This window comes from Micropterus salmoides, unplaced genomic scaffold, assembly GCF_014851395.1.
Source record: "Micropterus salmoides isolate LMB-PRFRI ecotype aquatic unplaced genomic scaffold, ASM1485139v1 Ms_hic_scaffold_1, whole genome shotgun sequence".
In the NCBI taxonomy this organism is placed as follows: Eukaryota; Metazoa; Chordata; class Actinopteri; order Centrarchiformes; family Centrarchidae; genus Micropterus; species Micropterus salmoides.
Genome location: NW_024040040.1, coordinates 63,117,557 through 63,127,857, shown reverse-complemented (window position 1 = coordinate 63,127,857; position 10,301 = coordinate 63,117,557).

The window sequence follows — 10,301 nt, the reverse complement described above, 5'->3', positions numbered from 1 at the left end:
TCAGACATAATGGTATTGGAGTCTCTTAGATCTTAATGTAGACAAGCAGCAGTTAATTACTCAAAAGAAAAAACAATTAGCAGTAGAAAAGCACATTTACACAAAGCTACATTTAATGTTTGATAGTTATAAAGTTATTGAGATAGTCCATTACTTCTAGGTAGGTAAGTTTATTATCACAATATTTATTATGTTATATAGTGAAATTGCGTTTGTAACTCCCTTCTGCTTCATAGCAAACAATATCCATTAATACAGAATCAAATATGAAAAATGGTAAACAGAAATAAACCATCATCAGTGGAGCAGTGCTGAGGATGAATCAGAGTTTAAGAGTCTGATAGCTGGGGGGAAAAGCTGCTCTGCAGTCTGGTGGTGCGGCAGCACAAACTTCTATACAGTGCCTTGAGAAAGTATTCGGCCCCCTTGAACTTTTCGACCTTTTGCCAAATAGGTGGGACACAATTATGAAGTGGAACCTTTTTAACAAATAAAAAACTGAAAAAAAGTTCAGTGAGGATCTCTGAATGATCCAATGTTGACCTAAATGACTAATGATGATAAATAGAATTCCACCTGTGTGAAATCAAGTCTCCGTATAAATGCACCTGCTCTGTGATAGTCTCAGAGGTCCGTTTAAAGCGCAGAGAGCATCATGAAGAACAAGGAACACACCAGGCAGGTCCGAGATACTGTTGTGGAGAAGTTTAAAGCCGGATTTGGATACAAAAAGATTTCCAAAGCTTTAAACATCCCAAGGAGCACTGTGCAAGCAATAATATTGAAATGGAAGGAGTTTCAGACCAATGCAAATCTACGAAGACCCGGCCGTCCCTCTAAACTTTCAGCTCATACAAGGAGAAGACTGATCAGAGATGCAGCCAAGAGGCCCATGATCACTCTGGATGAACTGCAGAGATCTACAGCTGAGGTGGGAGACACTGTCCATAGGACAACAATCAGTCGTATACTGCACAAATCTGGCCTTTATGGAAGAGTGGCAAGAAGAAAGCCATTTCTTAAAGATATCCATAAAAAGTCTTGTTTAAAGTTTGCCACAAGCCACCTGGGAGACACACCAAACATGTGGAAGAAGGTGCTCTGGTCAGATGAAACCAAACTCGAACTTTTTGGCAACAATGCAAAAGGTTATGTTTGGCGTAAAGGCAACACAGCTCATCACCCTGAACACACCATCCCCACTGTCAAACATGGTTGTGGCAGCATCATGGTTTGGGCCTGCTTTTCTTCAGCAGGGACAGGGAAGATGGTTAAAATTGATGGGAAGATGGATGGAGCCAAATACAGGACCATTCTGGAAGAAAACCTGATGGAGTCTGCAAAAGACCTGAGACTGGACGGAGATTTGTCTTCCAACAAGACAATGATCCAAAACATAAAGCAAAATCTACACTGGAATGGTTCACAAATAAACATATCCAGGTGTTAGAATGGAGACCTGAATCCAATCGAGAATCTGTGGAAAGAACTGAAAACTGCTGTTCACAAACGCCCTCCATCCAACCTCACTGAGCTCGAGCTGTTTTGCAAGGAGGAATGGGCAAAAATTTCAGTCTCTTGATGTGCAAAACTGATAGAGACGTACCCCAAGCGACTTACAGCTGTAATCTGTAAAGCTGACAAGAACTTGGCACAGGAATTTGGTCTTCTTAAGCTTCCTTTAGAGCACACAGCCCTGGGGGGCTAGGGTGTTGACCACTAGAGTGGAGGTAAGTCCGCCAATCTGATCTAACTGTGGTCTGATTGTGAGGAAGTCCAGTGAGTGTTGTATTTAAACCCAGAGTGCTGAGTTTGCTGATCAGCTTCATGGTGAGATTGTGTTAAACGCTGAGCTGAAATCCACAAACAGCATTCTGATGTAGCTGTTGTTTTCCTCAAGGTGTGTGAGGGCTGAGTGGAGGGCAGTGGAGATGGCATCCTCTGTGGATCTGTTGGTTCTGAAAGCAAACTGGTGAGGGTCCAGGCTGGCTGGGATGTTCTTTAGGTGCTGAAGAACCAGTTTCTCAAAGCACTTCATCAGAATGGGGGTGAGAGCTACAGGGTGGTGGTCGTTCAGACTGGACACTGCAGACTTTTTAGGTACAGGAACGACGGTGGCTCTCTTGAAGCAGGTGGGAACCCTCTGCTGAGACAGTGAGATGTTGAAAATGTCAGTAATGAAAACAACTAGCTGATTGGCTCAGGTTTTTAGTACACGGCCAGGAATGTTGCTTTTTTGGCTCTGTATAGGGCCCTCACCTCTCCATTCATCCAGGCCTTCTGATTGGGGAAGGATTTTATCGTTTTAGTGATCACCACATCATCAACACTGATGTAGCTCTCCTGGGCGGCGGCCTCTCTGAACATACTACATACTACTGGGTGTAAGTGGACTGAAGAAGCAGAGAAATATGGTCTGACAAAATGGGGACGGGGGGGGGCTTTGTAGCTGCCAGGAATATTGACGTAGACGTGGCCCAGTGTGTTTGTTCCTCGGGTGGGGATGTGGACATGCTGGTGGAATTTAGGTAATACTGTTCCGAGATCTGTTTGATTAAAATCACCAGCAACAATAAAAACACCATCAGGTTGTTTTGTCATGTGACTGCTGATGACCTCATACTGTTACTGTAGTGCATTTTTTGAATTTGCATCTGGAGGAATGTAAACAGTAACGACAAAAACACTGGAGAATTCTCTGGGCAGATATGGCCAACATCAACATTAAAAATTCCACATCTGGTAAACATTGTTCATCCACTTTAGCTGCGTTTGAGCACCAATCATTATTCATGTAGATACACAGTTCTCCTCCCCTCGTCTTACCGGACTGTAGTGTCCTGTCTGCGCGGAATAAACTCCTCACGTCAAGAGTGTCAGCTTACTCAGGTAAGGTCAGGCTGTGCGGCCAGGTCTCCGTGAAGATGAAGGCACAGCAGTCTCTGCTTTCCCACTGCTGAGCGAGCCTTAGTCTTACATCCATAAGCTCTCCAACCCCGGAGTGGGAAAGCCTTTGATCCACTTCTTCTTCTCTCGCTCGCTTTCCTCTCTTCCTTCTCCGTGTTTCCTTCTTATTGGCTGTGAGTTTCCACCAGCAGGAGTCAAACCTGGACAGCTCCAGGATCAGCACTCTGGACAGCTGCTGTGACAAATACTAGAGAGAATCAAAAGAAAAGAGAGGTTTTAATAAAAATAGTCATCCATGATAACCTATTCTAATCTTTAAGTAATTCATGTTCATCTCTTCTCCAGATGCTCCAAAGCTTCCCTCTGTGTCAGTGAGTCCCTCTGCTGAGATAGTGGAGGGCAGTTCAGTGACTCTGACCTGCAGCAGTGATGCTAACCCAGCAGCTAAATACACCTGGTACAAGGAGAATGTAAATGTCAAACCTCTCATCAATAAACCACAGCTTGTCTTCAGCTCCATCCAGTCCTCAGACTCTGGAGAGTATTACTGTGCAGCTGAGAACCAGCTGGGGAGAAGGACAACTGAATACATCATTAATGTGAAATGTGAGTGAAACAACTTATTAAATCTGTCCAGTCTTTGCAGAAGAAGATTTTACGGACCGTGCCTACATCCTTCATCTCTACTTTCTCACATTAACAACTGTAATTCACTGAGCAGCTCCAGTGGATTTTAGGAGTTTTATGCAGTTTTTGTGATTGAAACTGTCACACATCCATTTATCAGACCACCTTCAAAGTCTAAAATGCTGCTGCACACAGCTGTTCCCAGTTTATAATAAACACCAGATGTGTTACTGTAGTGAGACACCCTTAACCTAGATTAATCCTAACACATCTCCTCCAGATGCTCCAAGACGTTGATCAAAAACATTGATCATCAGCACTTTTCATCCTCTTTTGAGTTGAATTTAAATGAATTGTTGGGAGGCCATCAAGTTTCTTTACAGAAAAGGGTGATGAATGTCAAAGAAGCCAAGTGCAGTGGCAGAGGAACAGAGGTGTGGACCCAAGTTGCAGACACTGACGAGGAGGTTGCAATTCAAATAAAGATTTATTTAGTCCAAACTAAACAGGAATACTAACAAAACAGGCTTACTTCTAAATTCACACAAGTTAAATCCAAACACAGGGAATATCCAAAAATCCAAGGAAACAGAATACAAGGCAGAACACTCAACATAAGACGATGACACCACAAGGATTAAACAGAACTGAGGGCAATATATACACACCCAAGCAGGCAGGGCAATTAACACAGGTAGACACATAAGCAATCAAGCAGACAGGAACCAAAGCTAGACAAAAACACATGAAACTGTTCACTACAAAATAAAACAGGAAGTAAAGCTAGCGACAATAAACAAAGACTTGTGAAACCAAATACAACAGAGAATAAGGAGGAAATGATAAACTAACCAAACCTAAACAAAAACACAGAGCCAAAGAATAAAACAGGAATGGACATAATCAAAATAACACAAAAACTCAAGCGCATGACAATGAAGAGGACACCTGTGGCCAAGTTTAATGTACAGCTCTATTAGTGGCTGTTACAGCCTGCTAGCTAGCTTTGTAAAGGAGACAACCGCCTACTGTTAAGGCTAAGATTTCAATAGCAGGTGGATAGCAAAGTAACCACTGGGACATCAAACTAATTTTATTGCTCCTCCTAGCTAGTGGCAGTCCCTGCTTTAACACAGGAGATTGATAAGTTGTCTCTCTTTTGTCCTCCACATGCTCCAAAACTTCCCTCTGTGTCAGTGGATTTAAACTTTTGGCTTTGCTCCAAGCTTATTGTGGCTATTCTGAACATTTTATCTGTCCAGCTGCTGCTGGATAACAACCGAAATGTTTTGACTTTTCTTCTAAACCTGCAGTTCGTTTCATTTGGTCCAGAACAAGGGAAAGAATTATCCAGACCTCATGTTAGCATCGGCTAATCTTGAGACAGCACAGAATTGCAAAGAATGAGGTCAGTAGATATTGACCCTCATTTCTTAGAGTGTAATTTAAATTTACATTTATTCATTTAGCTGACGCTTTTATCCAAAGCGACTTACAATTGCTATATGTCAGAGGTTGCACACCTCTGGAGCAACTAGGGGTAAAGTGTCTTGCTCAGGAACACATTGGTGTCTCACAGTGGAGAGAACCCTGGTCACACCAAAGGCTGTGTCTTATCAACTACCCCATCACCACCTGATGTGCCAAAACAGGGTCGCTGCAGGACCAGTGTGGAGAGGAGGACTGCAGGGACCAATGACTCTTTCAATGTGCATAATATGGCAAAGTATTATATTTAGATAAACTTGACAGTCTGAACCTCTAGTTAGCCTGTTTTGTGGAATAGTATTGTGTTCTCATTTGTAATGTAATGTTAAGTTTAATTATATAGAACCTTTCACATATAAAAGTGCTTCAAAATAAAGTGCGACACAAGTGGTTTAGATATGTGTCATGTGAAATATAGATAAATTATGACTAGCCATTTTATGTTATAATTGTTTCTCTTTGGTGCCCCCCCAGTAGGTGGTGCTCAGAACAACAACCTTGTTTGCCTAAAACCTGTTTTATTTCTATATACGTTTTCCAGATGCTCCAAAGCTTCCCTCTGTGTCAGTGAGTCCCTCTGCTGAGATAGTGGAGGGCAGTTCAGTGACTCTGACCTGCAGCAGTGATGCTAACCCAGCAGCTAAATACACCTGGTACAAGACGAATGTAAATGTGAAACCTCTCATCAATAAACCACAGCTTGTCTTCAGCTCCATCCGGTCCTCAGACTCTGGAGAGTATTACTGTGCAGCTGAGAACCAGCTGGGGAGAGGACAACTGAATACATCATTAATGTGAAATGTGAGTGAAACAACTTATTAAATCTGTCCAGTCATTGCAGAAGAAGATTTTACGGACCGTGCCTACATCCTTCATCTCTACTTTCTTCACATTAACAACTGTAACTCACTGAGCAGCTCCAGTGGATTTTAGGAGTTTTATGCAGTTTTTGTGATTGTGAACTGTCACACATCCATTTATCAGACCACCTTCAAAGTCTAAAATGCTGCTGCACACAGCTGTTCCCAGTTTATAATAAACACCAGATGTGCTACTGTAGTGAGACACCCTTAACCTAGATTAATCCTAACACATCTCCTCCAGATGCTCCAAGACGTTGATCAAAAACATTGATCATCAGCACTTTTCATCCTCTTTTGAGTTGAATTTAAATGAATTATTGTGATTCATGTGGGAGGCCATCAAGTTTCTTTACAGAAAAGGGTGATGAATGTCAAAGAAGCCAAGTGCAGTGGCAGAGGAACAGAGGTGTGGACCCAAGTTGCAGACACTGACGAGGAGGTTGCAATTCAAATAAAGATTTATTTAGTCCAAACTAAACAGGAATACTAACAAAACAGGCTTACTTCTAAATTCACACAAGTTAAATCCAACAACAGGTGACAGTAATCCAAACACGGGGAATATCCAAAAATCCAAGGAAACAGAATACAAGGCAGAACACTCAACATAAGACGATGACACCACAAGGATTAAACAGAACTGAGGGCAATATATACACACCAAGCAGGCAGGGCAATTAACACAGGTGAGACACATAAGCAATCAAGCAGACAGGAACCAAAGCTAGACAAAAACACATGAAACTGTTCACTACAAAATAAAACAGGAAGTAAAGCTAGCGACAATAGTATTGTGTTCTCATTTGTAATGTAATGTTAAGTTTAATTATATAGAACCTTTCACATATAAAAAGTGCTTCAAAATAAAGTGCGACACAAGTGGTTTAGATATGTGTCATGTGAAATATAGATAAATTATGACTAGCCTTTTATGTTATAATTGTTTCTCTTTGGTGCCCCCCCAGTAGGTGGTGCTCAGAACAACAACCTTGTTGTGCCTAAAACCTGTTTTATTTCTATACGTTTTCCAGATGCTCCAAAGCTTCCCTCTGTGTCAGTGAGTCCCTCTGCTGAGATAGTGGAGGGCAGTTCAGTGACTCTGACCTGCAGCAGTGATGCTAACCCAGCAGCTAAATACACCTGGTACAAGGAGAATGAAGACTCACCAAAAGCATCAGGACAGAACTTCACCATCACTGACTTCAGAGCTGAACACAGTGGGAATTATTACTGTGAAGCCCAGAACAGAAGAGGACGTCATAACTCCACCTTACATCTGATTGCTGTGGCAGGTACGTTTCTACCTGGCTGATTAACAGAAGAGCATCACCTGGCAAACTAATTTATGAATCAACCATACTAGTGAGGTCCAGCACAGTTGATCTAATAACTGTCTATCTCCATTTCTAGAGAAATCAACAAGGTTAATAAATATCATCAGGTTGACTCTGGTGGTTGTGATGCTGATCCCTCTGCTTCTGGTTTGTCTGTGGTTGAGGTGAAACTATAGAATGAATCAGTTCCATCACTTATCTTTAACTTTGAATAATTTACTTTCATAGTTTTGGAGTTATTTATCAATTTCTTTTATTTTTGGATTCAATTCAGGAAGAAGAAAACTCTGAGCTCCACGCTGAACAAAATGAACCCATACAGACTATAGAGGTGAGAAATCTGTTGGGCCACAGTGACAGAACTTAGTCTTACAAATAGTTATAATCGGTTGGCTTGTACATACATTTTTATATAAAAATGTAACTGTTCTAATTCCATTTATGAGGCCTTTGACTCTCATCTTGTTTTCTCTCCCCATCAGTTGGAGTCTGGTCCTGATTCTACCAACGCCTCAGCCTTGAGCAAAAACTGTATGTGACTTTCTTCAGATGCAGTGAAACCTGAGGGGACTCACCTGGATGGAAACAGAGAGAAGTACAACATTGAAGTAGTCAGTGGAGGATGAGGATGCAATCACCTTCAACTCCAAACATTTTTAGTTTTCATTAGCAGCAGCAGGCAGCAGAAAATAGAATGTAAGCTTTATTTTCTCCTGTGCAGGTACATTACATTAAGCTAAGTATTTAACTCAGGATACAAAATTGTATTCAAAATTTTAATGTAATAAATTGTTTTAAGAAATGCTGAATGACCTTTCACATCACATCTGTCCTGGCCGGAAAAGCCGATAAAGTCTGTTCAAAACTGACACGTCAAACTGGAAGCCAAGTATTTCACAGCATGTACAGTCTATGCTTAAACACTTACATCAAACAGAAGCCCAGCTCTATCATCTTTGCTAGTTGTATCATATATAAAAAGTGTTGCAGTGGCTGATTGAAATAAAAAGCCAGCTTCCACAACAACTCTGCAGTTTGATCATCATTTCAGTTTCCTTTCACTGCTGCAGAGGGCGACAGTGTGCAGGAAGTTTTAGATTTCAGCTTAAAAAAAACTCTTTGTGTTTATTATTCAGAAAGAAGTTTGTTGGTAAGAAGTAAAGAACAAAAATAAAATGTTAAATGCTCTCTTTGACTTATTTTTCTCGAATATTAGTAGAGATCAGCAACACAATATCTCTGTAAGATATACTTCTACATTTTTACTGTGTTCAGAAACATTATTAGAGCAAGAAATCTTGTCTGTTAAACTATTCAGATTAGGATGAATTGTGTCCCCATTTGAAAAAGACGCTGCAACAACAGGAAATAATGTTACTCTTTTACTCATGGATTTGTTTCTCTGGTGCCGAAATCTGTCTCGGTGCTGGTGAATTAAAGGACCTATTAAACTGCTTTTCCAGTCCTGTATTGTTGTTCTGTGGCTCCTGTATGACAGCTTTGCATGATTCAAAGTTCAATAAAATAATTCTCTCTTATACTGACTCTTCATGAAGGCCTTCATTTCAGCCTCTGTCTGAAACAAGCTGTAGATGCTCCTGTCTCTTTAAGCCCCCCCCCCCCCCCAAAGCCCACTCTCTTCTGACTGGCCAAGACCTGAAGCATGCTACCAGGCTGTCGTTGTCACTGACACTACAGACAGACTGAAGTGTGATTTATACTTCTGTGTCAAATTGACAATCGTAGCCTGACGCGCACCTCCTCAGGAAGTGCCCCGTGCTTTGAAGTAACTTTTAGTAGCCTCCAATCCAGCGTCTGTAACACGGTGGATCAATAATTTGACAATCACAACCCGAGTGAAATGACTCGTTTCACTATCAGAATGTGATCCATTCGTTCGATAACATTTGAAACGTGTATAACAGCCACACGTATTTTACCCCCATTCAAAATATCTTCTAACAAATGTAGACTAAGTGTTGTCAAATGACCTGTGAGGTTTTTAAGGTTTGGCTTGAATTTGTTTTATAGCAAGGCTTGCCAGTACAAACCGTACAAAAGTTCAGAGAATTTAAGAGAAAGGAAAAAAATGCACTTTTTAATGCAAAGAGAGAGATGAGGTTTGGGCACTGTGGGCTCTGATTGGTAAACATCCTGAAGGAAAATGCAAATGTGGAGATAAGGAAACATCTAAGCTTGTACTAGCCCATTGCAAAAAGTTCTCTCGTCAAAGGAGGAAAGTGTTCAGGGACTTGGGAGCAACTGAAGAAACTGGTTTTAATCTACACACTGAATCAGGACGGCTGGAAATGAAGAAACTGATGGAACATCTACATAAGACTGGATTAAAAAGGCAAGGCAAGTTTAGTTTTTAGAGCTCATTTAAACAGCAAGGCAATTGAAAACATGAGAGCATTAGAGGGAAATAAAAAAAGACATTGAAATACAATTTTAAAAGGGTGAAAAAAAAAAGAAAAACAGATGATATAGACAAATTCATTAACAATGATGTGTACAGCAACAGTGGAGGGCAGCAAAACGCCGTAGATGAGTTAGTCTGCCAATAAAAGAACTACAACTCCCACAATGCCGCAATGGGGTGGGCTTCACGTGATACGATCCGTCAGCTTCATGTAACCAGGAAACACGGCGGATGTAGAATAGTGATGGCAAGTTCGAGTCTTTTGACAGACTCGTTCATTCAAATCTTACAGAAGCGCATTGTATTCACCAAAGAAAAAAAAATTGGAAGCCTTATGTCAAAGATGTCATAATACGAGAAGAAATCTGGATTTTGTAATTATCCCGTAATTATGACAAAAGATTTCACACTTATACAATGTAGCGCCCCCAAAATCACCTTACACATTAATGATAACTGCTGGTTATGTAGCATGGCTAAATTAGCTGTGAATTTCAATAAATTTATGAGAAAATACCCAATTATGAATTTTAATATTCAAAAATCCATAAAAAGCTCTCGTTTAAAAAGGGCACCACCGGAGTTGTTATTATCCTAGAGTCTCCGGACCACTTCGCGTGTGTGGCTTCAAGCGAACAAAGGCCTCGTTGCGCTGGTCGA